This window comes from Passer domesticus, chromosome 6 (genome assembly GCF_036417665.1).
Source record: "Passer domesticus isolate bPasDom1 chromosome 6, bPasDom1.hap1, whole genome shotgun sequence".
Lineage (NCBI taxonomy): Eukaryota > Metazoa > Chordata > Aves > Passeriformes > Passeridae > Passer > Passer domesticus.
Window position 1 is genome coordinate 72,982,348 of NC_087479.1, and position 27,811 is coordinate 73,010,158.

Consider the following 27,811-nt stretch of genomic DNA (forward strand, 5'->3'; position numbering starts at 1 on the left):
ACCAGGCAACCGCGGCGCCCGAACCTCGGGGCCGGGCGGGTTGCAGCGGGGCCAGGCGGGTTCCAGCGGGGCCGGGCGGGTTCAGGGGGGGCCGGGCGGGTTCGGGCGGGGCTGGGCCGGGTTCAGGCGGGGCCGGGCCGGGTTCCGGTGGGGCCGGGCGGGTTCAGGCAGGGCCAGGCCGGGCTGGGCCGCAGTGATTTTCAAAGGAGATTGTCACTTGAACTACTGCTGTAACTTTGTGAAGAGTCTTTCTGTAAGTATTAGCGAAAGCCTAAAATGTGGTGCTAGAGGCAACTCTGTCAGGTCTGTCCCTTGCTCTCTGTGTAGCACTAGTGTTCTGTCCCGGCTGGAACAGCCAGAGGGGCTGAGCGAGCTGGGAAAGGGGCTCAGCCTGGAGAGGAGGAGGCTCAGGGGACCTTGTGGCTCTGCACAGCTCCCTGGCAGGAGGGCGCTGCGGGTTCAGGAAGCGCCGGAGCGGCGTGGTTCCCTCTCTCCTCTCCCGCTCAATCTCTTCCTCCCTCCCTCCTCCTCCTCCCCCGTTTCCGAAGCCCTCGCAGCCTGCGGGAGGAGCGGAGATGGAGCCGGGACAGGGCGGAATGCAGAGAGGGGATGCCAGGAGTAGGAGTGACTGGGCTGTACTGGGACCATACTGGGATCATGCTGGGAGGGAGTAGGAGCAGCACGATGGCTGCAGCCAGGCCATGCAGGGCCTCCTGCCAAGGGGAATGATTTCAGACAAGTGCTGACTGCGTGGGAGAAGGTGTTTTGTGTTGGAGGGCTGAGTTATCACTGAGGTTTTTCACTTCTAATATTTGGTAATATCAGTGTCATTTTGTCAGTAAGGAGCACACTCAGTGCCTGAGACATCTCCATCTCCACCTGCTTCACAACTCCACTTGAAGGCAGATGAAAATTATTTCCTTGTAAATGACCTGTTTTCACCAAATTCTGCAAACTCTTACTGAGGCTCTTTGCCATGAAGTTGATTTTCTATTTTTTTTTTTTTATTTTTTTTTTAAATAAGAATTGCTTTCTCCTTGCAAATGTTAAGTAATTTTTTCCCTGCCTGGGATGTCAGGAGGTGCACATCCTGTACAGAAACACTCCCCAACTGCATCAATAACCTTTTTGTACTGCTCAGTGAGTCCTGGAAAACTGCAGAGCAGTTTTGTCTCTGCAGGTTGCTTGGCAATCAATTCTCCATCTCTGATAAATCCTAATTTACAAGGAGCATGTGACGAACTCCCTCCTCTGCAATCAGGAGTTGGCAGTGCCCATTCTTCTGCAAATTTATGGCTTCAGCAGAATAATATCATAGGAACAGAGATGTTCTGCAGCATTGCTGCTTGGTTTGCTCCTCATTTTGTGGGGCAGACAGCAGCCTTCTACAGCCCTAAAAAGGACAGGGAATTTTCTGGACTGGAAAGAAGAGCATCCGTGAGAGAGGCAGAATGTGATGCTGTTACCCACGGCTGGTGTTGCCACCTCTGTTGTCAAATTTCCCTCCCTTGCTGCCTTGGGGCATCTGCGTAATGGGTGGTTTGTAGTGATGTTCTCCTTATTGAAATCAGTCAAGAGTTTGTGGACTTATTTCCAGCATGAAAACAAACCCTGTTTTGCTGGTTGTATGAGGGAAAAAATTATTTCAGGCAAAGAGAGGACAGAAAGAGGTGAGAGACCACTGAATTTTTTCCATGTGGCTGCAGGGAGGGAGAACAGTTGTGGTGTGGAGATGCATTGTTAATGTAAAAGCAACAAAAAGCAACCCCAAATAGAGAGTGAGCATCACTTGAGCTGCACCTCTGCCTGTTAGGGATGGATCCCTCCTGCTCCTTGCCCTGCCTGAGGCACCTGTGTGGGGCTGGTTGTCCCTGTCATTTACCTTTCAATTGCACAACAAACAACAAGTTTCTTGGAAAACAGTTGGCTTTTCAGACTCTCCCGGGCATTCAAGTGAGTCCAGGAGATGTAGGGATGAGCTGATAAGTGCCTTTGGATGGTCTTGGCTGTTGGGTGTTGCTGTGTTTCCTGATGCTCCAAAGCAATCCCTGGCACGCTGCTTTTGTGAAAGGCAGAACAGCTCAAGAGAAAAATGTGCTTGAAATTACCTGTTCTGGGGAAATGCAATCACTGCGAATTTTCTGCTGGGAACTGCTTGTGAACAAAGATGGAGCCTGAATGAGGGATGTGCCCTTGTGGGGGTGCCTTACACTGACACAAAGCTCTCTGTGCCTCTCCAGAGGGTTGTCACCCTACAGAAACTTGTCACTTGAGGAATCTCCTGGCAGGGCAGGGAGGGGGATTTGACATCACAGCTGTGTGCCTGGGAAAAACATCGAGGCAAATTCTTCATTTCTGGCCAGGAAAGCCAGGGTGTGTGCCTGCTGTGTTCCACGAGGAGGAAATCAATTGCTGAGGGATTTCTGCTGGGAGATTTGTGCTTTGTGAAATTCATGCCAGGGGCAGAGGACTGGGGAGCTGCCAACGATAGCACTGTCTTCCTCCCCTCTGCTGCTTTAATTGTTTGTAATGATTGAATAAATAGCACTGTTCTTCCCTGCAGCAAACATAGGCATGTGGCATTTTATTATCTTTATTAGGGCTCCTGTTTGGAATTTCTTTGCTGTATTTCCTTCTTTGCAGAATTGGTCCAAAACTTGGAGGAGTTGGTGTGAGAACTGGACTTTGTGCTGTCAACATTCTGAGTGTTGAGCCAGTGCTAAATCCGTGCAACTATATGGGAATGAAATAAATGACATGATTTAAAGAAGGAAATGCTCCTGGCTTAGGCATTTTATCTGCACAAATGCACACTAGGAGAGGAAGAGCAAATCAGGTACAAGCTCCCAGTACTTAGAGAAGAATGAATGGAAGTAACTTCCTGTTTAGGCTGGAAATTAGGAGAACATTTGTACCCATCAGAAGGGTGTTGAACTGGAGCAGCTGCCTAGTGACAACAGACAAGTGGAGAAGTGAAAGCCCAAATTAAAGGCTTTTAGTGTGGAGTTTTTTGGATGTTGGGGTCTTCAGAAGTAGATCTTGAGTCCCACGGGCAATGCAGGCAGCTTCCCAGGGGAGCATCTCTGTGCCGTGCCAGGGACTGCTGCCCTGGTCCCACAGAGTGATTTGGGGGGTACCTGATGGCCCAGCAGAGTTTCGGGAAATGCCTCAATGCTTGTTGGATTTGAATGGCATTTGGGTCAAACTGAGTTTCTCCTCTGAGGGATGGAGTCTTGAGCTCTCACAGGTTTTGCTTGAACATGTCTTTCATCTGTCCCCCAGCCCAAAAACCCCCAGCAGATCCCTGCTCCTCCCTCTCTGTGTCTCCCACAGCTGCGATCCTCAGAGCTTTTCCCTTACACAAAAAAACCCTGGAAATTGGCTGGGGTTTATTCCCTCTTGGCGACAAAATTGTCTCCTATTGTGCAGCTCAGGGGAAAGGAACCTCTTCCTCCCTTCAGTTTGCTGCAAGTGTTTTGTTCCTCTTTGTGAAGAACTAGGAAGAAACACTTCTTTTTAAGCTGAGGGAGCCCAATTCAATTCCCTTATCATTTTGAGCAAAATAACCAAGTTCTTTATGTTGAAAGTCACTCCAAAATTTTGAAGAGACCTTTTTAGAAAATATTTCTCTTGGTGACTGATTACGAGTGGGTATGGGAAGAAACTCTTTGCCTTGAACCTCTCAAAGCAGTAATTTCTTCCCAAAGAGTAGATGTAATTTCATTTGCTAGGTGAAAAAAATTAAGTAGTAGTGGACCAAAGGAGCTTCAAGCTGATCTCCATTTGCTGTCAATGACTGAATTAAATGCACAGGGTTCCTATCAGCTGTGTCCGACAAAACATTGCTTTTGGGTTATTGGAGGTTTTGTCAGAAATCTTTGTAGCATGAATAGTTCATGGACTTAGCTCTGCTGGCTTCAGCCATTCCTGCTGTCCATCATATCTTGCTCTTATGAGGAAGCTCTTTTCATTATGTTGCCTTTTAATTCAGATATCTGAGCCTTTTTCTACTTCTAGTCCCAGTTTTCAGGAGGACAAACATTTTCTTATCTGTGAGTGTATTCAGTGGTGGCCACACAAGTGAAGGCAAGGAACTGGCAGGTGATAATTTATGGAACTTTCTATAATGGAAAAACCTCAGCATTCAATTTCCATCTCCTTAGAAATCTTTATTTCTTTTCTTGTCTCTTGTGCACTTTGTGGCTGGTCTGAGTTTAGTGCTTGGAAATGCAATTCTATGGATCCCAATTCTTTTGAGAGAGAATCATCTTGTACACAAAGCCAAATAAATTGAACTTTTCAATATCAGAGCAGTTTGACATCCAGGCTTGGGGACCTGGCCGTGGTTAGTGCCTGACCAGCCTCAGCACACAGAGTTTGTCTGATTTAGGTGAAATTTCATTCATTGGAGACAAAGTAAAATTGCCTCTTATTTGCTCAGCACTAAAAATCCATCTGAAGCTGATTGCCAAGAATTGCTGCTGAGTGATGGGATTAACCCCTGCAATGGCACCATGAAATGAGAGACTGGGAGAGGAATATTAAACAATGGCATTTCCAGCCATGTGCAGGCCCTGGTCTTCTGCTCTTGGCTTGGTGCTGTCCAAGGGGCTGCTTTTGATGGTTTTAGAGGCACTAACCTGGGCAGTGAAATGCACCTCAGGCACCAATTGCATCTCTGGTGTCTGCAAGTGCCTTTATCTCCCTTCATGCTCCTCAGAACCGAAATCCTGAAAGGACCAAGTGAATCTGAGACTTTGGGAAGGCCCAATAGTGACAGATTTTGGTGAGATTTGAGTCAGGAGATGGAAGCAGCAGCAGAAGGTGCTGTAATCTTCATCCCTGCACTCTCCTGCATGCTGATACAGTGTGAAGGAGGCAGGGATTCCATAAAGCACCTTCTGTAGCTCCTGAGGGAAAACAAGTGGCAAATTCTTTAATTTCTTAGAGTTTCAGGCATGTTTGGCTGTGCTGCACCTCGGGGCCAGGCTCTGCCTCTCTCTGCTCCAGCTGGTGCTTCCAAACTGCCCTCTGTGATTTTTATTTGCAAACCAGCTCTCTGACCAGCTTCCACTTTGCTTTAAAAATTCAGCACCACGTTTGTGGCTGAACAGGTCCCAGAGCTGGGGAGGAGGATTTGAGATGCAATTTGCATCACAGAGTTGTTGCAGCGGGGAAAATGTCACATCCCTCCTGTGCCTGGCGCTGCTAATCTTGTTCTGAACATTGGAAACCTCTTCAGCTGCTCTCATTATACCTCAATTTGATTACTGCTTTGATTTCACACCTCTTTCATGCATGATTTTCCTCTCTCATTGGCTGGAATTGTGAGGCCTGAGAATTTGTCAAGCCTTAGGACAGTTCCCATCACCTATCCCTGCTCCTAAAGCTGCTTTGAATTACCTTGGGAACCTGAGCATGAGGGAAACTGGCAGGACTTTAGTGAGAGGAAAAGTAAGGCACAGAGGCCAAGGTGTAAATGCAGAGTCTGGGGACTCTGTTGTGGGGATCTGGGCCCTGCAAATGGATGTTCTTCCCTGTGAATGGCTGGTTCCTTCTCTATCTCCTCCTGAAATTCCTGAGGACCAGGGATGGTGCTGGTACTGCAGCCACACAAACTCCCCATGGAGCTGTGTGGGACCCAGTGGGAATCATTGATTTGCTGCTTTTGATGAAAAGTTGTGACATGAACCTCAGTGTCAGAGAGGTGACACGTTAATGCTGCTGCTGTCAGACAGTGCCCACACACCGTGTCTGGAGGTAGCTCTGGAGAAGATGAAGAAAAACCAGGATTAAATCCCATGTGCTACTGAGCTTTATCAGAAACTGCTTGGAGTGAAGTCTGTGAAGTGACTGGGAGAGCTGGATGAAAGGGACAGCTCTGAGAAGTGTGTGGTACATCATTGATGTCCTAATACTGATCTTTGCACAGAGATGAAAACTTATCAGTTTGCATGGCCTGAATGTCTGGCTCTGGACATTCTGCATTGCACAAGATGTGCTGAGCTCATCTGGCTCTGAAATATCATCTCTGCACCTTAGCCAGGAACAGCATCAGAGTTCTGAACAGATTCATCAAAATCAGTCATAAGCCAGAAGCAAACCTTGGCAATACACATCTGTGGCAGGTGAGGAGACCAAAAGCTCCCATTCTTGTTCTTGCTGAATGAATTCAGCAATAAAAATTCCTCTCTCTTGGCATTAAAATACTTTAGTTTCAGCTCTGCCCCAGACTATCAGTGTCAAGTATTTCTCTGGGTGCTTGGGGGTAGGTTCTCCCCCTGGAGCTCTCTGCAGGTTGGTGCTAATTCAAGATGTTCCCTCAGGTTCAGATGTTTTGCTGCCTGAGCAGAGTGTGCAGAACAGGGATTACAAGCACTGACATTTGCTGTGCTAGAAAGTGCAAGGGACACATTTGTGCCAATGAACGTCACACCTTGAACTAGGAGGATCAATTCTTGTGCTCACCAGAGTCTGTGGACAGAGGGAGTTTCCAAAGGAAATTTTGGTCCATGTAGGGCTGAGGCTCCCTCCAGGCTGGCTCCAGCCCCTCAGGGTGCCCAGGAGCAGGGCTTGCCCACAGCCCAGTGCACCCTCCTTAGCCCTGGGGCTGCCCAGGGAAGAGCCATGGCTGAGGCTCTGCAGGAGCACACAGGCTCAGCCCTGCTCCAACATGGGATCCGTGGGCCAGGGCACGCTGGGCTTTGCCCCTACAGCTCCCAAGTGTGTCCAGAGAAACTGCAAGGAGAGGCTCACCTCTGTCAGCGGGATCCCTCTGTGCACAGGGACCCCCACTCCTGGGGTGGCTATGCCAGGGACCTCCAGCCCTGGGAACCTGGAGCAAGTGGAAACTACAACTTTGCAAAATGCTGCCTGTGCCTGAAGCAAATGCAAGGAGAACTGGGGTGTGAAAAATAAAATTTGTTTATTACAGAAAAACAACAGCAAAAATACAGAAGATATTTACATTGTAAGAATATTTGCAACAACAACAATCGATAAAACATATATACATAAAAACCTACCTAGCAAAACTATGGGAAACGTATTTACAGAAGTCAAAAATTGCCCTAAACTCTATATTCTAAAGAAAAACAACAAACTGTAGAACGTATATACAAAAGGGTGATGTCTCTGTGATGTCCATCGCACCTGGAAGAAAAGCAAATGGCACGGTCACTCCAGTCAGGCACAGAGGGCTCTTGCATGTGCCCCTAGGCTGGCACAGCTGGCCCAGCAGCAGGACTCTGCTAGCAGAACTGAGCCTGGCTGGGTCTGGCATGGAGCTTGTGTGGAGCAAAGCAGGCACAGGACAGGCTGTGGATGGCCACCAGAATCCAGTGCCCTGGCTACAATGTCCCTGAGCAGGGAGCACCCAGCCCAGCCCCAGCCTGGCAGCAGGAGACCCACTCTGCCTGTCCTGCTGCTGGCATTGCTCTTCATGCCAAGATCATGGCCTCTTCCTCACCTTTTTAATCAATGTCCATGTCCTCAATGGACTCGTCCATATCAACGTCCATCTCTTCTTCCACATCCACATCCACCTCCATCTCCACCTCCATATCAATCTTTGCATCTACCTCCATCTCCTCCTCTCCGTCTGGGACAGCCTGCAGAGGTAGCAAAACCTCAGAGTGGGGTCCCTGTCCCACTCCATCCCCACAGAGCTCCAGCCCACCCAGGCAGGTGGGAGTGTCCACCTCCATGGAATGGCACCATACCTTCCTCAGAACAAATGGGAGCATCCTGCAGGCCTGGATGACAAAATCCAGGCACTAAGAATCTTTCAGGAGTGATGGGCTTATCAGGGGGCAGGTGACAAGCAGAGTGGGCAGGAGCAAGGTGAATAGTGTGCAAACACAGCGGCCAATGGTTGTGTTGTGCCCTTTGCTGGGCGCTGGACGTTCCAGCTGGAGCGTGGGCTGTGACATCACAGTTCCCAGGCTCCATCTGAAGTGGACAGTGGAGACCATGGAATGATGGAGTCCCTGAACGGTTGGGCTTGCAAGGGAGCCTGAAGAACAACATCTTGTTCCCAGCTGAGCAGTCTTCCCCCAGAGCGTGCTGCTCAGAGCCCTGTTGCCAAGGATGGGGCATGCACAGCCTCTGTGCACAGCCTGGGCCAGTGCCCCACCACCCACCCCCAGTGGAAAAGAGCAGCTTCCCTAGATGCAGCTTCAATCAACCTGCTGCACTTGAAAGCCATCCCCACTTGTCCTGTCAGCACAGGCCCTGCTGAACACTCTGTCCCCTTCTTTCCTGCAGGACCCTTCCAGTCCTGCAGAGCCACAGTGAGTGTCTCCTCTCTCCAGGCTGAGCATCCCCAGTCCCACTTGCCCAGCAGTCAGTCACATCAGGGCCAGTCAAGGCTGCAGGGTAGCAAATAGCATCAGGAACTGAGAGATGCAAGCTTTAGACCCATGTTTGCCTCTAAATGTACAAAATTAATAACAGTGGAGGGGAAGATGGTGGGACACTGGTTCTCTTCTAACCGGTGATTTTTTGTTTCTTCTTTTCTGTCATGCTGACCCAGGTTTTTCTGTTGGAAAGGAAGCTTGGCACAATGTCCATTGTCTTCTCCATTTGTGAAACACCAAGCAGATTCTGGGCAGGCTGATATGCAGAGGAAAACCTGAAAATATACTAGTGATCCTGAGCCTGGGGGATGCAGCTCAACCCAGCCCAAAGGAATTTCTGCAAAGTCAAGCCTGCTTTACATTTTCTTGAGTTTGGAAAACTTCACCAGTCATTTCTAAAAAAGCAAACAAAATCCTCAAACCAAATCAGACAAAAACCCATGCAAACAAACAAACCCAGGCAAACCAGTCCAACAAATAGATCAAAAACCCCAAATAAAACTAGAGGGAATGAGGAGTTAGTATTAGTTGTGAGGATAGCACAGCAGGCAAATGGCTGCTTGCCACAGGATCACCATCAAAAGCCACATAGAACAGCTGCTCCAAAATATACCCAAGAGGAGAAAAAGAAAAAGTGATCCATGGCAACTTTGGGGGCAGCTCCACATTCAGGTGAAGGATGAGCACGCAGTGGTGCAGATCCAGCATTGCCCACCCTCCAGGCTGCTCTTTGCTCCTGATGAAAGACCCTTGCAGGACTGTGGCCCCTCTCAGTGCAGTGTCAGTCACTGCCAGAGCTCTCAGCTGAGCCACTGGCATTTCCAGAGTGACATCCAGCCGCAATCCTACTGCCTGCTGAGCACCTGTGGAAGATCCTGAGCCTAAATCTTCATGCCTAGGACCACAAAACAGCTCAGGATTTCTCTGAACTGGTTTTCAGGGGGGGTTTCCATATCCCCGTGAGATCTGTTCATCCCTCAACACGTATGACTTGATGTACAATGATGCATTTGTGTTCCTTCCTTCCTCCTGTGTGCCAGTGAGAAACCATCCATGGGAATGGAGGATGTTGTGTGCAGGGCAATGTATTCCTGGCTTGCCATTTTGCTTCACTGTCACTCAGCTGAGCATGGTCCTTATCTAAGAAGGACTTAGAACTTGCAACAAGTGATAAATTAACCTGCTCCACTCTCCTTAGCATGGCTGTGATGAGTGTTAAGGAAAGCAGCGAGCGCTTGCCAGGATGGGAGCTTGTTCTTTGCCAGGGAGGAGGGAGAAAATCTTGCTTGGAGTAAATAAAGCAACTCTGCATCCCCAGGAAGAGAAGCAATTCAATATGTGAGTGCTGCATGGACTGATTTGCACAAGGATTGTCTACTATGCAGCAATGTTCCCAATAAACCATGCTTCTCCTGACCTTTATTTTTCTGGGTTTCCACCACATGATACAAGAGACTCTCAATGAAAAAAAAGCAAAACACCTTGTGGGGAGACGTTTTTTCCTTTCTTCAGGCTTCATCATTCTTTTGTTCCCTCCAGAGCTCTCTCTACATTTCTGCTGTTGTTTGGAGCACGTGCTTCCCTCTTTCCTGATCCCCTGGGCTTCTTTGGCTCTGGGTGTCATGGACACTCTTAATTGTGGATTTTTTCCCCTTCATCTACTTGTGACCTCCAGCCCTGGGAACCTGGAGCAAGTGGAAACTACAACTTGGCAAAATGCTGCCTGTGCCTGAAGCAAATGCAAGGAGAACTGGGGTGTGAAAAATAAAATTTGTTTATTACAGAAGAACAGCAGCAAAAATACAGAACATGTTTACATTGTAAGAATATTTGTAACAGCAACAATCGATAGAACATATATACAGAAAAACCTACCTAACAAATCTATGGGAAACGTATTTACACAAGTCAAAAATAGCCCTACAATCTATATTCTAAAGAAAAACAACAAACTGAAGAACATATATACAAAAGGGTGGTGTCTCTGTGATGTCCATCGCACCTGGAAGAAAAGCAAATGCCACGGTCACTCCAGTCAGGCACAGAGGGCTCTTGCATGTGCCCCCAGGCTGGCACATGCTGGCCCAGCAGCAGGACTCTGCTAGCAGAACTGAGCCTGGCTGGGTCTGGCATGGAGCTTGTGTGGAGCAAAGCAGGCACAGGACAGGCTGTGGATGGCCACCAGAATCCAGTGCCCTGGCTACAATGTCCCTGAGCAGGGAGCACCCAGCCCAGCCCCAGCCTGGCAGCAGGAGACCCACTCTGCCTGTCCTGCTGCTGGCATTGCTCTTCATGCCAAGATCATGGCCTCTTCCTCACCTTTTTAATCAATGTCCATGTCCTCAATGGACTCGTCCATATCAACGTCCATCTCTTCTTCCACATCCACATCCACCTCCATCTCCACCTCCATATCAATCTTTGCATCTACCTCCATCTCCTCCTCTCCGTCTGGGACAGCCTGCAGAGGTAGCAAAACCTCAGAGTGGGGTCCCTGTCCCACTCCATCCCCACAGAGCTCCAGCCCACCCAGGCAGGTGGGAGTGTCCACCTCCATGGAATGGCACCATACCTTCCTCAGAACAAATGGGAGCATCCTGCAGGCCTGGATGACAAAATCCAGGCACTAAGAATCTTTCAGGAGTGATGGGCTTATCAGGGGGCAGGTGACAAGCAGAGTGGGCAGGAGCAAGGTGAATAGTGTGCAAACACAGCGGCCAATGGTTGTGTTGTGCCCTTTGCTGGGCGCTGGACGTTCCAGCTGGAGCGTGGGCTGTGACATCACAGTTCCCAGGCTCCATCTGAAGTGGACAGTGGAGACCATGGAATGATGGAGTCCCTGAACGGTTGGGCTTGCAAGGGAGCCTGAAGAACAACATCTTGTTCCCAGCTGAGCAGTCTTCCCCCAGAGCGTGCTGCTCAGAGCCCTGTTGCCAAGGATGGGGCATGCACAGCCTCTGTGCACAGCCTGGGCCAGTGCCCCACCACCCACCCCCAGTGGAAAAGAGCAGCTTCCCTAGATGCAGCTTCAATCAACCTGCTGCACTTGAAAGCCATCCCCACTTGTCCTGTCAGCACAGGCCCTGCTGAACACTCTGTCCCCTTCTTTCCTGCAGGACCCTTCCAGTCCTGCAGAGCCACAGTGAGTGTCTCCTCTCTCCAGGCTGAGCATCCCCAGTCCCACTTGCCCAGCAGTCAGTCACATCAGGGCCAGTCAAGGCTGCAGGGTAGCAAATAGCATCAGGAACTGAGAGATGCAAGCTTTAGACCCATGTTTGCCTCTAAATGTACAAAATTAATAACAGTGGAGGGGAAGATGGTGGGACACTGGTTCTCTTCTAACCGGTGATTTTTTGTTTCTTCTTTTCTGTCATGCTGACCCAGGTTTTTCTGTTGGAAAGGAAGCTTGGCACAATGTCCATTGTCTTCTCCATTTGTGAAACACCAAGCAGATTCTGGGCAGGCTGATATGCAGAGGAAAACCTGAAAATATACTAGTGATCCTGAGCCTGGGGGATGCAGCTCAACCCAGCCCAAAGGAATTTCTGCAAAGTCAAGCCTGCTTTACATTTTCTTGAGTTTGGAAAACTTCACCAGTCATTTCTAAAAAAGCAAACAAAATCCTCAAACCAAATCAGACAAAAACCCATGCAAACAAACAAACCCAGGCAAACCAGTCCAACAAATAGATCAAAAACCCCAAATAAAACTAGAGGGAATGAGGAGTTAGTATTAGTTGTGAGGATAGCACAGCAGGCAAATGGCTGCTTGCCACAGGATCACCATCAAAAGCCACATAGAACAGCTGCTCCAAAATATACCCAAGAGGAGAAAAAGAAAAAGTGATCCATGGCAACTTTGGGGGCAGCTCCACATTCAGGTGAAGGATGAGCACGCAGTGGTGCAGATCCAGCATTGCCCACCCTCCAGGCTGCTCTTTGCTCCTGATGAAAGACCCTTGCAGGACTGTGGCCCCTCTCAGTGCAGTGTCAGTCACTGCCAGAGCTCTCAGCTGAGCCACTGGCATTTCCAGAGTGACATCCAGCCGCAATCCTACTGCCTGCTGAGCACCTGTGGAAGATCCTGAGCCTAAATCTTCATGCCTAGGACCACAAAACAGCTCAGGATTTCTCTGAACTGGTTTTCAGGGGGGGTTTCCATATCCCCGTGAGATCTGTTCATCCCTCAACACGTATGACTTGATGTACAATGATGCATTTGTGTTCCTTCCTTCCTCCTGTGTGCCAGTGAGAAACCATCCATGGGAATGGAGGATGTTGTGTGCAGGGCAATGTATTCCTGGCTTGCCATTTTGCTTCACTGTCACTCAGCTGAGCATGGTCCTTATCTAAGAAGGACTTAGAACTTGCAACAAGTGATAAATTAACCTGCTCCACTCTCCTTAGCATGGCTGTGATGAGTGTTAAGGAAAGCAGCGAGCGCTTGCCAGGATGGGAGCTTGTTCTTTGCCAGGGAGGAGGGAGAAAATCTTGCTTGGAGTAAATAAAGCAACTCTGCATCCCCAGGAAGAGAAGCAATTCAATATGTGAGTGCTGCATGGACTGATTTGCACAAGGATTGTCTACTATGCAGCAATGTTCCCAATAAACCATGCTTCTCCTGACCTTTATTTTTCTGGGTTTCCACCACATGATACAAGAGACTCTCAATGAAAAAAAAGCAAAACACCTTGTGGGGAGACGTTTTTTCCTTTCTTCAGGCTTCATCATTCTTTTGTTCCCTCCAGAGCTCTCTCTACATTTCTGCTGTTGTTTGGAGCACGTGCTTCCCTCTTTCCTGATCCCCTGGGCTTCTTTGGCTCTGGGTGTCATGGACACTCTTAATTGTGGATTTTTTCCCCTTCATCTACTTGTGACCTCCAGCCCTGGGAACCTGGAGCAAGTGGAAACTACAACTTGGCAAAATGCTGCCTGTGCCTGAAGCAAATGCAAGGAGAACTGGGGTGTGAAAAATAAAATTTGTTTATTACAGAAGAACAGCAGCAAAAATACAGAACATGTTTACATTGTAAGAATATTTGTAACAGCAACAATCGATAGAACATATATACAGAAAAACCTACCTAACAAATCTATGGGAAACGTATTTACACAAGTCAAAAATAGCCCTACAATCTATATTCTAAAGAAAAACAACAAACTGAAGAACATATATACAAAAGGGTGGTGTCTCTGTGATGTCCATCGCACCTGGAAGAAAAGCAAATGCCACGGTCACTCCAGTCAGGCACAGAGGGCTCTTGCATGTGCCCCCAGGCTGGCACATGCTGGCCCAGCAGCAGGACTCTGCTAGCAGAACTGAGCCTGGCTGGGTCTGGCATGGAGCTTGTGTGGAGCAAAGCAGGCACAGGACAGGCTGTGGATGGCCACCAGAATCCAGTGCCCTGGCTACAATGTCCCTGAGCAGGGAGCACCCAGCCCAGCCCCAGCCTGGCAGCAGGAGACCCACTCTGCCTGTCCTGCTGCTGGCATTGCTCTTCATGCCAAGATCATGGCCTCTTCCTCACCTTTTTAATCAATGTCCATGTCCTCAATGGACTCGTCCATATCAACGTCCATCTCTTCTTCCACATCCACATCCACCTCCATCTCCACCTCCATATCAATCTTTGCATCTACCTCCATCTCCTCCTCTCCGTCTGGGACAGCCTGCAGAGGTAGCAAAACCTCAGAGTGGGGTCCCTGTCCCACTCCATCCCCACAGAGCTCCAGCCCACCCAGGCAGGTGGGAGTGTCCACCTCCATGGAATGGCACCATACCTTCCTCAGAACAAATGGGAGCATCCTGCAGGCCTGGATGACAAAATCCAGGCACTAAGAATCTTTCAGGAGTGATGGGCTTATCAGGGGGCAGGTGACAAGCAGAGTGGGCAGGAGCAAGGTGAATAGTGTGCAAACACAGCGGCCAATGGTTGTGTTGTGCCCTTTGCTGGGCGCTGGACGTTCCAGCTGGAGCGTGGGCTGTGACATCACAGTTCCCAGGCTCCATCTGAAGTGGACAGTGGAGACCATGGAATGATGGAGTCCCTGAACGGTTGGGCTTGCAAGGGAGCCTGAAGAACAACATCTTGTTCCCAGCTGAGCAGTCTTCCCCCAGAGCGTGCTGCTCAGAGCCCTGTTGCCAAGGATGGGGCATGCACAGCCTCTGTGCACAGCCTGGGCCAGTGCCCCACCACCCACCCCCAGTGGAAAAGAGCAGCTTCCCTAGATGCAGCTTCAATCAACCTGCTGCACTTGAAAGCCATCCCCACTTGTCCTGTCAGCACAGGCCCTGCTGAACACTCTGTCCCCTTCTTTCCTGCAGGACCCTTCCAGTCCTGCAGAGCCACAGTGAGTGTCTCCTCTCTCCAGGCTGAGCATCCCCAGTCCCACTTGCCCAGCAGTCAGTCACATCAGGGCCAGTCAAGGCTGCAGGGTAGCAAATAGCATCAGGAACTGAGAGATGCAAGCTTTAGACCCATGTTTGCCTCTAAATGTACAAAATTAATAACAGTGGAGGGGAAGATGGTGGGACACTGGTTCTCTTCTAACCGGTGATTTTTTGTTTCTTCTTTTCTGTCATGCTGACCCAGGTTTTTCTGTTGGAAAGGAAGCTTGGCACAATGTCCATTGTCTTCTCCATTTGTGAAACACCAAGCAGATTCTGGGCAGGCTGATATGCAGAGGAAAACCTGAAAATATACTAGTGATCCTGAGCCTGGGGGATGCAGCTCAACCCAGCCCAAAGGAATTTCTGCAAAGTCAAGCCTGCTTTACATTTTCTTGAGTTTGGAAAACTTCACCAGTCATTTCTAAAAAAGCAAACAAAATCCTCAAACCAAATCAGACAAAAACCCATGCAAACAAACAAACCCAGGCAAACCAGTCCAACAAATAGATCAAAAACCCCAAATAAAACTAGAGGGAATGAGGAGTTAGTATTAGTTGTGAGGATAGCACAGCAGGCAAATGGCTGCTTGCCACAGGATCACCATCAAAAGCCACATAGAACAGCTGCTCCAAAATATACCCAAGAGGAGAAAAAGAAAAAGTGATCCATGGCAACTTTGGGGGCAGCTCCACATTCAGGTGAAGGATGAGCACGCAGTGGTGCAGATCCAGCATTGCCCACCCTCCAGGCTGCTCTTTGCTCCTGATGAAAGACCCTTGCAGGACTGTGGCCCCTCTCAGTGCAGTGTCAGTCACTGCCAGAGCTCTCAGCTGAGCCACTGGCATTTCCAGAGTGACATCCAGCCGCAATCCTACTGCCTGCTGAGCACCTGTGGAAGATCCTGAGCCTAAATCTTCATGCCTAGGACCACAAAACAGCTCAGGATTTCTCTGAACTGGTTTTCAGGGGGGGTTTCCATATCCCCGTGAGATCTGTTCATCCCTCAACACGTATGACTTGATGTACAATGATGCATTTGTGTTCCTTCCTTCCTCCTGTGTGCCAGTGAGAAACCATCCATGGGAATGGAGGATGTTGTGTGCAGGGCAATGTATTCCTGGCTTGCCATTTTGCTTCACTGTCACTCAGCTGAGCATGGTCCTTATCTAAGAAGGACTTAGAACTTGCAACAAGTGATAAATTAACCTGCTCCACTCTCCTTAGCATGGCTGTGATGAGTGTTAAGGAAAGCAGCGAGCGCTTGCCAGGATGGGAGCTTGTTCTTTGCCAGGGAGGAGGGAGAAAATCTTGCTTGGAGTAAATAAAGCAACTCTGCATCCCCAGGAAGAGAAGCAATTCAATATGTGAGTGCTGCATGGACTGATTTGCACAAGGATTGTCTACTATGCAGCAATGTTCCCAATAAACCATGCTTCTCCTGACCTTTATTTTTCTGGGTTTCCACCACATGATACAAGAGACTCTCAATGAAAAAAAAGCAAAACACCTTGTGGGGAGACGTTTTTTCCTTTCTTCAGGCTTCATCATTCTTTTGTTCCCTCCAGAGCTCTCTCTACATTTCTGCTGTTGTTTGGAGCACGTGCTTCCCTCTTTCCTGATCCCCTGGGCTTCTTTGGCTCTGGGTGTCATGGACACTCTTAATTGTGGATTTTTTCCCCTTCATCTACTTGTGACCTCCAGCCCTGGGAACCTGGAGCAAGTGGAAACTACAACTTGGCAAAATGCTGCCTGTGCCTGAAGCAAATGCAAGGAGAACTGGGGTGTGAAAAATAAAATTTGTTTATTACAGAAGAACAGCAGCAAAAATACAGAACATGTTTACATTGTAAGAATATTTGTAACAGCAACAATCGATAGAACATATATACAGAAAAACCTACCTAACAAATCTATGGGAAACGTATTTACACAAGTCAAAAATAGCCCTACAATCTATATTCTAAAGAAAAACAACAAACTGAAGAACATATATACAAAAGGGTGGTGTCTCTGTGATGTCCATCGCACCTGGAAGAAAAGCAAATGCCACGGTCACTCCAGTCAGGCACAGAGGGCTCTTGCATGTGCCCCCAGGCTGGCACATGCTGGCCCAGCAGCAGGACTCTGCTAGCAGAACTGAGCCTGGCTGGGTCTGGCATGGAGCTTGTGTGGAGCAAAGCAGGCACAGGACAGGCTGTGGATGGCCACCAGAATCCAGTGCCCTGGCTACAATGTCCCTGAGCAGGGAGCACCCAGCCCAGCCCCAGCCTGGCAGCAGGAGACCCACTCTGCCTGTCCTGCTGCTGGCATTGCTCTTCATGCCAAGATCATGGCCTCTTCCTCACCTTTTTAATCAATGTCCATGTCCTCAATGGACTCGTCCATATCAACGTCCATCTCTTCCTCCACCTCCACATCCACCTCCATCTCCTCCTCTCCAGTGTCTGCTCCCTCCGTCTCCATCTCCTCCTCTCTATCAATCTCAATATCCACCTCCATCTCCTCCTCTCTGTCTGGGACAGTCTGCAGAGGTAGCAAAACCTCAGAGTGGGTCCCTGTCCCACTCCATCCCCACAGAGCTCCAGTCCACCCGGGCAGGTGGGAGTGTCCACCTCCATGGAATGGCACCATACCTTCCTCAGAACAAATGGGAGCATCCTGCAGGGCTGGATGACAAAATCCAGGCACTCAGGATCTTTCAGGAGTGATGGGGTTATCAGGGGGCAGGTGACCAGCAGAGTGGGCAGTAGCAGGGTGAAGAGTGTGCAAACACAGCGGCCAAGGGTTGTGTTGTGCCCTTTGCTGGGCGCTGGACGTTCCAGCTGGAGCGTGGGCTGTGACATCACAGTTCCCAGGCTCCATCTGAAGTGGACAGTGGAGACCATGGAATGATGGAGTCCCTGAACGGTTGGGCTTGCAAGGGAGCCTGAAGAAAAACATCTTGTTCCCAGCTGAGCAGTCTTCCCCCAGAGCGTGCTGCTCAGAGCCCTGTTGCCAAGGATGGGGCATGCACAGCCTCTGTGCACAGCCTGGGCCAGTGCCCCACCACCCCCAGTGGAAAAGAGCAGCTTCCCTAGATGCAGCTTCAATCAACCTGCTGCACTTGAAAGCCATCCCCACTTGTCCTGTCAGCACAGGCCCTGCTGAACACTCTGTCCCCTTCTTTCCTGCGGGACCCTTCCAGTCCTGCAGAGCCACAGTGAGGCCTCCCAGTGTCTCCTCTCTCCAGGCTGAGCATCCCCAGTCCCACTTGCCCAGCTGTCAGTCACATCAGGGCCAGTCAAGGCTGCAGGGTAGCAAATAGCATCAGGAACTGAGAGATGCAAGCTTTAGACCCACGTTTGCCTCTAAATGTACAAAATTAATAACAGTGGAGGGGAAGATGGTGGGACACTGGTTCTCTTCTAACTGGTGATTTTTTGTTTTTTCTTTTCTGTCATGCTGACCCAGGTTTTTCTGTTGGAAAGGAAGCTTGGCACAATGTCCATTGTCTTCTCCATTTGTGAAACACCAAGCAGATTCTGGGCAGGCTGATATGCAGAGGAAAACCTGAAAATATACTAGTGATCCTGAGCCTGGGGGATGCAGCTCAACCCAGCCCAAAGGAATTTCTGCAAAGTCAAGCCTGCTTTACATTTTCTTGAGTTTGGAAAACTTCACCAGTCATTTCTAAAAAAGCAAACAAAATCCTCAAACCAAATCAGACAAAAACCCATACAAACAAACAAACCCACGCAAACTAGTCCAACAAATAGATCAAAAACCCCAAATAAAACTAGAGGGAATGAGGAGTTAGTATTAGTTGTGAGGATAGCACAGCAGGCAAATGGCTGCTTGCCACAGGATCACCATCAAAAGCCACATAGAACAGCTGCTCCAAAATATACCCAAGAGGAGAAAAAGAAAAAGTGATCCATGGCAACTTTGGGGGCAGCTCCACATTCAGGTGAAGGATGAGCACGCAGTGGTGCAGATCCAGCATTGCCCACCCTCCAGGCTGCTCTTTGCTCCTGATGAAAGACCCTTGCAGGACTGTGGCCCCTCTCAGTGCAGTGTCAGTCACTGCCAGAGCTCTCAGCTGAGCCACTGGCATTTCCAGAGTGACATCCAGCCGCAATCCTACTGCCTGCTGAGCACCTGTGGAAGATCCTGAGCCTAAATCTTCATGCCTAGGACCACAAAACAGCTCAGGATTTCTCTGAACTGGTTTTCAGGGGGGGTTTCCATATCCCCGTGAGATCTGTTCATCCCTCAACACGTATGACTTGATGTACAATGATGCATTTGTGTTCCTTCCTTCCTCCTGTGTGCCAGTGAGAAACCATCCATGGGAATGGAGGATGTTGTGTGCAGGGCAATGTATTCCTGGCTTGCCATTTTGCTTCACTGTCACTCAGCTGAGCATGGTCCTTATCTAAGAAGGACTTAGAACTTGCAACAAGTGATAAATTAACCTGCTCCACTCTCCTTAGCATGGCTGTGATGAGTGTTAAGGAAAGCAGCGAGCGCTTGCCAGGATGGGAGCTTGTTCTTTGCCAGGGAGGAGGGAGAAAATCTTGCTTGGAGTAAATAAAGCAACTCTGCATCCCCAGGAAGAGAAGCAATTCAATATGTGAGTGCTGCATGGACTGATTTGCACAAGGATTGTCTACTATGCAGCAATGTTCCCAATAAACCATGCTTCTCCTGACCTTTATTTTTCTGGGTTTCCACCACATGATACAAGAGACTCTCAATGAAAAAAAAGCAAAACACCTTGTGGGGAGACGTTTTTTCCTTTCTTCAGGCTGCCTCGTTTTTTGTTCCCTCCAGAGCTCTCACTTCATTTCTGCTGTTGTTTGGAGCACGTGCTTCCCTCTTTTCGGATCCCCTGGGCTTCTTTTGGCTCTGGGTGTCATGGACACTCTTAATTGTGGATTTTTTCCCCTTCATCTACTTGTGACCTCCAGCCCTGGGAACCTGGAGCAAGTGGAAACTACAACTTTGCAAAATGCTGCCTGTGCCTGAAGCAAATGCAAGGAGAACTGGGGTGTGAAAAATAAAATTTGTTTATTACAGAAAAACAGCAGCAAAACTACAGAACATATTTACATTGCAAGAATATTTGTAACAACAACCATCGATAGAACATGTATATATATAAAAACCTACGTAGCAAAACTATGGGAAAGGTATTTACAGAAGTCGAACATTGCCCTAAACTCTATATTCTAAAGAAAAACAACAAACTGAAGAACATATATACAAAAGGGTGGTGTCTCTGTGATGTCCATCGCACCTGGAAGAAAAGCAAATGCCACGGTCACTCCAGTCAGGCACAGAGGGCTCTTGCATGTGCCCCTGGGCTGGCACAGCTGGCCCAGCAGCAGGACTCTGCTAGCAGAACTGAGCCTGGCTGGGTCTGGCATGGAGCTTGTGTGGAGCAAAGCAGGCACAGGACAGGCTGTGGATGGCCACCAGAATCCAGTGCCCTGGCTACAATGTCCCTGAGCAGGGAGCACCCAGCCCAGCCCCAGCCTGGCAGCAGGAGACCCACTCTGCCTGTCCTGCTGCTGGCATTGCTCTTCATGCCAAGATCATGGCCTCTTCCTCACCTTCTTAATCAATGTCCATGTCCTCAATGGACTCGTCCATATCAACGTCCATCTCTTCCTCCTCATCCACATCCACCTCCATCTCCTCCTCTATATCAATCTTTGCATCTACCTCCATCTCCTCCTCTCTGTCTGGTACAGCCTGCAGATGTAGCAAAACCTCAGAGTGGGGTCCCTGTCCCACTCCATCCCCACAGAGCTCCAGCCCACCTTGGCAGGTGGGGAGTGTCCACCTCCATGGAATGGCACCATACCTTCCTCAGGACAAATGGCAGCATCCTGCAGGCCTGGATGAAAAAATCCAGGCACTAAGGATCTTTCAGGAGTGATGGGCTTACCAGGGGGCAGGTGACCAGCAGAGTGGGCAGGAGCAGGGTGAAGAGTGTGCAAACACAATGGCCAATGGTTGTGTTGTGCCCTTTGCTGGGCGCTGGACGTTCCAGCTGGAGCGTGGGCTGTGACATCACAGTTCCCAGGCTCCATCTGAAGTGGACAGTGGAGACCATGGAATGATGGAGTCCCTGAACGGTTGGGCTTGCAAGGGAGCCTGAAGAACAACATCTTGTTCCCAGCTGAGCAGTCTTCCCCCAGAGCGTGCTGCTCAGAGCCCTGTTGCCAAGGATGGGGCATGCACAGCCTCTGTGCACAGCCTGGGCCAGTGCCCCACCACCCCCAGTGGAAAAGAGCAGCTTCCCTAGATGCAGCTTCAATCAACCTGCTGCAGTTGAAAGCCATCCCCCCTTGTCCTGTCAGCACAGGCCCTGCTGAACACTCTGTCCCCTTCTTTCCTGCGGGACCCTTCCAGTCCTGCAGAGCCACAGTGAGGCCTCCCAGTGTCTCCTCTCTCCAGGCTGAGCATCCCCAGTCCCACTTGCCCAGCAGTCAGTCACATCAGGGCCAGTCAAGGCTGCAGGGTAGCAAATAGCATCAGGAACTGAGAGATGCAAGCTTTAGACCCACGTTTGCCTCTAAATGTACAAAATTAATAACAGTGGAGGGGAAGATGGTGGGACACTGGTTCTCTTCTAACTGGTGATTTTTTTGTTTTTTCTTTTCTGTCATGCTGACCCAGGTTTTTCTGTTGGAAAGGAAGCTTGGCACAATGTCCATTGTCTTCTCCGTTTGTGAAACACCAAGCAGATTCTGGGCAGGCTGATATGCAGAGGAAAACCTGAAAATATACTAGTGATCCTGAGCCTGGGGGATGCAGCTCAACCCAGCCCAAAGGAATTTCTGCAAATTCAAGCCTGCTTTACATTTTCTTGAGTTTGGAAAACTTCACCAGTCATTTCTAAAAAAGCAAACAAAATCCTCAAACCAAATCAGACAAAAACCCATGCAAACAAACAAACCCAGGCAAACCAGTCCAACAAATAGATCAAAAACCCCAAATAAAACTAGAGGGAATGAGGAGTTAGTATTAGTTGTGAGGATAGCACAGCAGGCAAATGGCTGCTTGCCACAGGATCACCATCAAAAGCCACATAGAACAGCTGCTCCAAAATATACCCAAGAGGAGAAAAAGAAAAAGTGATCCATGGCAACTTTGGGGGCAGCTCCACATTCAGGTGAAGGATGAGCACGCAGTGGTACAGATCCAGCATTGCCCACCCTCCAGGCTGCTCTTTGCTCCTGATGAAAGACCCTTGCAGGACTGTGGCCCCTCTCAGTGCAGTGTCAGTCACTGCCAGAGCTCTCAGCTGAGCCACTGGCATTTGCAGAGTGACATCCAGTGGGATACCCTTTTCGGTTGGTCTCATAATGCCGCAGGGGTCCTAAACAGTATATGCCATCCCATTATTGTGCTGTTGATATTGACTGTGCTTGGTTTTATTTTGTCGGCAGTTCTATTCATTATGAATTGGAATATGATGAAGAAACTAAGGAAGTTAGCACCTATAATTAGTGCACATAGCTTAACTGATGAGGCAGCTCATTTAATGCTTGCTTAGAAAGAACTAGAAAGATTTAATGAATAAAATTGGTAAAAAAAGAAATGGGGGATTTGTAATAAGTAGTAATACGTTTGTTCATTAATTAAATCAATAACTAAATAACTATACAATATAAAACAATAGTTAAATAGCCAAAAAAACTTCTCGTGCAGATACATATGGTTGCTGGTTTACTATAGTACTTTGGGAATTCCATTGTAAAGTTATGCCTTGTGAAAGAAAAGCAATGAGAAGCAGCTGTAATAACAATCCTTAAACTCGCTAGAATTGCTGAGCTTGCAGAAAGTGTATAGTACTAGCAAGATTTGCTTAGCTTGCAGAAAGCGTATAGTGTTCTGTATAGATATGCCTTATAAGGCATAAGTTCATCCAGCGTTCACAAAGAGGAAGACTAAGGGGGACTAAGCCTTCATCCCACAACCACCAGAAGGCAGAAAAAGACCCCCTAGCAACTGAACGAGCAAGCGCAGAAGACAGATCACGTCATCCCTAAACCCGGAGAAGAAGGCAATAAAGGGTGGACTCAGGGGATAGGATTTTGTGAGCCAAAGTGAAGCGGAGACTCCGGGCCACCCAGTGCTGTCCTTGCTTATTCTTGCTTGCAAAATAATAAAGATAATTATTTGATCCTTAAATTCAGTGGACTTGTTTATCATACTGCCCAGACCCAAAACTGCCCCAAATGTGCCCCAGAAATGTCTCCAGGGACCCCAAAGTGGACCCTTTTACCCTGTCTGTGAAAATAATAAAAAAATATGTCAAAAGATCTAAAAATAGCACTAATTAGCATTAAGAAGGAGAAATAAATGGCCAGTAGTGGTCAATGATTTAATGAAAGGAATTGTTTTATTTAAAACCAATGACAAATTGGTTTTAAATAAAACCAATTTTTGATTGCTAAAAATGTATTCAATTTTTCACATAAATATCAAAGGTAATAGAAATATACAGTAATACTAATATAAATTAAAAAACTATAATTATAATTTTATAAATTAATCAATCTTATTTATTTTAAAAATGCATACTTTTTTATGTTTTGGGATGTCAGTTCCAGGTGGGCCATGTCAGACATGGTGAGGCTGGGGTGAGGAGCAGGTTGTCCAAAATGGGTCAGCCTGCAAGGGGCTTGTTCCTCTCCATGCCCAGATCTCCTAGGGAGACATTCAGCATCAAGATCACCTGGGGAATCATTCTTTCACCTCTTTTCTGAACTGAAAAATAAAAAACCACACACGTGATTAAAACCAAACATCATGCTGTTGGTGCACTTTGAAATCTCCCTCCTTAACAGAACTCCAGACTGACTCCAAGCAGCTTCACAAGCCCTGGAGACTTGGAGGAAAATTGAAGGAAGAGAAAGAGCCCCCCAGGGCTTTCTGTGTTTTAATCAGCCCCACGGTGGATTTGGGGCTGGGTCCAGGAGCCTCAGGTACTGAGAGAAGGATGAAGAAGCTGCTCAAGGAGTCAGCAGCAAAACTCCAAGTGCTGTGGAGCATGGCTGGGCCCCACTGAGGGCAGGGAGTGCCAAAGGCTCCCCAGGGATGATGAGAGCAGATCCTTGAGGCCAGGAGTGCAGGGAGCCCAGGGCTCTGGGCAGGGAACTGCAATGCTGAGCAAGGCCTGGGCTGGCTGGGGGAAGCAGAAAGGCCAAGCCCTGAGCCCAGCCTGGGCCAGCAGGGCCTGTCCCTCACGGGTGGCTCGGGGCTCTCTGTGGGGCAGGGGGATGTGAGGGGCAGCAAGGACAAATGCCATCAACCTGCAGCCCCTGCCAGCCTGGCCAGGGAGGCCGAGGGAGAGCCAAAGTGCAGCCCCTGCCAGGAAAGTTCCTGCTGTGGGGCCTCCAGAGGCGCTGCCCGAGCCCAGGGCACAAAGGCCTGGGTGCCTGTGGCCCTGCCAGCCCTGCCCAGCCCTTGGCCATCTGTCCTGCTGGCTGTGCCCCCTGTGCGTGCTGCTCCTGTGCCCTGGCCGGCTGCACTCGCCCCTCTCGCTGTGCCCCAGCATTTCTCAGCCAGCGTTTCTGTGCCCTCCCTGGGCTCCCTGCACCCAGCGCTGCCGGCTCCTGGCACACAGAGCCGGCCATGGCCCAGCCTCACGCTGCCACACCTCGAGCACCACAATTCCACCCTGGCAGGGACTTTGCTTTCTCCTCAGCTCCAGGCTCAACCTTCCAAGCTGTGCTTTGGGGAGGTTTCCTGCAATTCCCACTCCCAAGGAAAGCTCTGTCTCCTGCTGCTCACAAACAGAGAAGGGCTGGTGGGAGAAGTGCTGGTCAGAGGCTGTTTGGGGCACAGTCACCATGAAATTATTGAGTTGTTTCAATATTCCATGAAAGAAGGGGGGGCATCAAAAATTTTTCTGCCCTGGACTTATAAGAGCAGAGTTTGGCCTACTGAGGATGCAGATTTGGGGTATTGATTTTTTAAAGAGAAACAGCCCCTAAAAACAATGAGTTCCAGGAAGGATTTTGTTTTGAAGGAAACACTTCAAAAAAGAAATCTTGAAGGAGCAAGAGTAGGCTGTCCCTTTGTGCAGAAAGATGACCCAGAGGGGGAAATGACTGGCCTGGCTGGGCATGGAGCTTTTCAAGGAATTTAGGGGTTAAAAAGAGGGTGCATCACCTTTGGACATAGAGGCAGGTAAATCAAGAAAGGTTTAAGGATGTTGATAGGTTGAGCAGATAGAAAATGATAGAGGTGAAAGCTCAGTTAGGACTTAATATGGATACTTCCGTGAAGGATAATGATTATGTTTTTATAAGCACATTAATGGCAAAAGGAGGGGTAAGGACAACCTGCATTTCTTATTGTGAAGGATATGGTTACCAAAGATGAAGAATGGGCTGAGCTACTTCACCCCTTCTTTGCCTCAGTTTTCAACAATAAGACAGGCCATCCTCAGGACAAGTGTTCTCTTGAGCTGGTAGATGGGCACAGGGAGCAGAACAGCCCCCTGGAATCCAGGAGGAAGCAGATGGGGACCTGCTCAGCCACTCAGGTGCTCACAGGTGTCTCTGGGAGCAGATGGGATCTGGTGGATGAGCTCCCCAAACTGCTCTCCATCATTTACTATCAGACTTGGCTCAGCAGGGAGATGCCAGAGGAGTGGAGGTGCCAATGTGAGCCCATCCCCAAGAAGGGCTGGAAGGAGGATCTGGGGAACTCCAGGCCTGTCAGCCTGACCTTGGTGCCTGCAAGGTTATGGAACAGATCACCTTGAGAGCCATCACAGGGCACCCACAGGATGGCCGAGGCATCAGAGCCAGCCAGCGTGGATTCCAGTATCTGCACTGATGATCTGCATGAGGGCACTGAGTCCAGCATCAGTACATTTGCAGATGACACCATCTGGGTGTGAGTGTGGATCTGCTGGAGGGCAGGAGTGCTCTGCACAGGGACCTGGACAGGCTGGATCCAGGGACCAAATCCAACAAGGTGAGGTTGAGCAAGACCAAGTGCCGGGTCCTGCACTTTGGCCACAGCAACCGCTGCAGCACTACAGGCTGGGGACAGAGTGGCTGGACAGCAGCCAGGCAGAAAGGGACCTGCAGGGACTGAGGGACAGCAGGCTGGACATGAGCCAGCAGTGTGCCCAGGTGGCCAAGAAGGCCAACGGCTCCTGGCCTGGGTCAGGAATGGTGTGGCCAGCAGGAGCAGGGCAGTGATTCTTCCCCTGTGCTGGGCGCTGGTGAGGCCACACCTCGAGTGCTGTGTCAGTTCTGGACCTCCAATTTAGGAAGGACATGGAGCATGTCCAGAGAAGGGCAACAAGGCTGATGAGGGGTCTGCAGCACAAGTCCTGTGAGAAGCAGGTGAGGGAACTGAGTTCATTTATCCTGGAGAAGAGGAGGCTCAGGGAGACAAGGTAGTGTCAGGGCACAGGTTGGACTTGATGATCTCCAAGGTCTTTTCCAGCCTTGTTGGTTCTGGGATTCTCTGAAACCACCCTTGGAGCAGTTCCACAATGAGCCCTGGGCCTCCTCTTCAGAAGCTCCAGCAGCTCAGGTCCCTCAGCTTCTCCTCCCAGCCCCAAAGCCATCCTGTCAGTCCTGCAGAGCCTCTGCAGCTCCTCCTCATTGCCCAGAACAGGGAGCCCCACAGGCAGACACAGCAGCCCAGATGTGCCCCCCTGGCCTGGGGTGCCTCTGGCAAGGGAGCAGCACCAGGCACTGCAGGAGCCTGCAGACAATTCCGGCAGCACTTGGAGGATGATCCTGCTGCCCAAGGGATGTTCCCGTGGTGCCAAGTCAGGAACTGCAATGGGGAGTGGGGCCAGAGAGGAAAGGGCAAACAGGGATGGGCTGTTTGCAGGGGAGGGAACAGGGCTAAGCAACAGTAAGAAAATTGTAGAAGGAAGAGTAGAGAAAGCAAAGTTGAAGCAAAGGAAATGCTCAGGGCAGTTTGGGGGTGGCTGTCAGGCAGCCTTGTCTTTGAACAACAGCGTCTGCAGTGGGACAGGCAAGTCCCAGTGCATGGGAACAAGCTTTCTGTCTGACTGCAGAGGCCAGGACAAAGCTGAGTGGTTTCCCTGGTGTCCCCCAGCCCTTGCTGGCCCCAGGGGCTGATGGCATTTGTGCTCCCTCAGGTTCATGTCCCCACAGCAGCAGCATGGGGGTGCTCCCGCCTGCTCTGTGCAATGCAAACAGGGGCTCCTGAGCCAGTGCTGCCGTGTCTGTGCCTGCAAGGATGCGGCACCTCTGTGAGCTGGGGGAGAGGCCAGGGCTGCAGAGGAAGGATGTTGTTGGCAGCTCCATGAGGATGCTCTGGGACGCTGCCCTGGGCTGTGCAGTGCACTGGGGATGGATCAGCCCCTGCTCTGCTGCTCCTTCCCGTCTCCCCCAGGGCCCTTGCAGAGCCCCAGCCATGCTGTTTGCCCCCAGCCTGCCCACGGCCAGCTTGGGGCTGCTCACCCTGGGGCTTTTCTGTGCTGAGCATTGGCCTGGCCGTGTTCTTGAGAGAGCCTGGGCAAGGAGCCTGGAGCCCCCAGGGCCTGGCCTGAGGCGTCAGCGCTGCCCCAGCAGTGCCCATGGCCTGTCCCTGCTGCAGCCCCGGCACTGCCACCCCCAGGACTGTGCCCGGCCCCGAGAGCACTCAGGCCCTGCAGCAACACCAGGGCCACCAGGGCAGCGGGGCAGGGCCACGGCAGCACCACTGGCAACACCAAGTGCTGCTGCTGCTGCTGGGCACAGCTGCTGGGCCAGCACTGATCTGCCCCAGCTCTGCACACCGACATTGCTGCTGCAGCTCCAGAGATGGAACAAAAGGGCATCTCTGGAGAAAACTCTGCTCAGAGATCCTTTAATTCCTTTAAAGTCACCAAGAGTGGAGCCCCTTATTGACTCTTTCTGTAGCCACAGGAAAGGTGGAGAGAAACAAAATGAGAAATGCCAGAAAACGTGACATTTCTATGTGGACAATATGACAACTAAAACGAAGGAAAACGACCCCACAAAAAACCAACAAGAAGTATAAAAATGACTTTTATTACATGTGATTTGCAGAAATTGGCCAGCAGT

At 49.8% G+C, this 27,811-nt stretch overlaps 4 long non-coding RNA genes across 8 annotated transcripts; all 4 read right to left on the reverse strand.

Moving 5' to 3' along the window:
- Positions 1-6,975: 6,975 nt before the first annotated feature.
- Positions 6,976-7,953, reverse strand: LOC135304016 (uncharacterized). Its single transcript, XR_010365450.1, has 3 exons — positions 7,722-7,953; positions 7,469-7,610; positions 6,976-7,152 (listed from the first exon to the last, which is right to left on the reverse strand). It is a non-coding gene; the product is annotated as an uncharacterized LOC135304016 (long non-coding RNA).
- Positions 7,954-9,484: 1,531 nt separating this feature from the next.
- On the reverse strand, positions 9,485-11,165 carry LOC135304017 (uncharacterized). 3 transcript variants are annotated; one of them, XR_010365453.1, is made up of 3 exons: positions 10,930-11,165; positions 10,677-10,818; positions 9,485-10,042 (listed from the first exon to the last, which is right to left on the reverse strand). It is a non-coding gene; the product is annotated as an uncharacterized LOC135304017 (long non-coding RNA). The 3 variants fall into 3 exon arrangements; XR_010365452.1 differs by having other exon boundaries at positions 9,485-10,086; XR_010365451.1 differs by lacking the exon at positions 9,485-10,042 and adding an exon at positions 10,153-10,359 and having other exon boundaries at positions 10,930-11,164.
- Positions 11,166-12,692: 1,527 nt separating this feature from the next.
- On the reverse strand, positions 12,693-14,374 carry LOC135304019 (uncharacterized). 3 transcript variants are annotated; one of them, XR_010365456.1, is made up of 3 exons: positions 14,138-14,374; positions 13,885-14,026; positions 12,693-13,250 (listed from the first exon to the last, which is right to left on the reverse strand). It is a non-coding gene; the product is annotated as an uncharacterized LOC135304019 (long non-coding RNA). The 3 variants fall into 3 exon arrangements; XR_010365455.1 differs by having other exon boundaries at positions 12,693-13,294; XR_010365454.1 differs by lacking the exon at positions 12,693-13,250 and adding an exon at positions 13,361-13,567 and having other exon boundaries at positions 14,138-14,373.
- A 5,025-nt stretch (positions 14,375-19,399) lies between these two features.
- Positions 19,400-20,736, reverse strand: LOC135304023 (uncharacterized). Its single transcript, XR_010365460.1, has 3 exons — positions 20,596-20,736; positions 20,342-20,483; positions 19,400-20,025 (listed from the first exon to the last, which is right to left on the reverse strand). It is a non-coding gene; the product is annotated as an uncharacterized LOC135304023 (long non-coding RNA).
- Between the last annotated feature and the right edge of the window lie 7,075 nt (positions 20,737-27,811).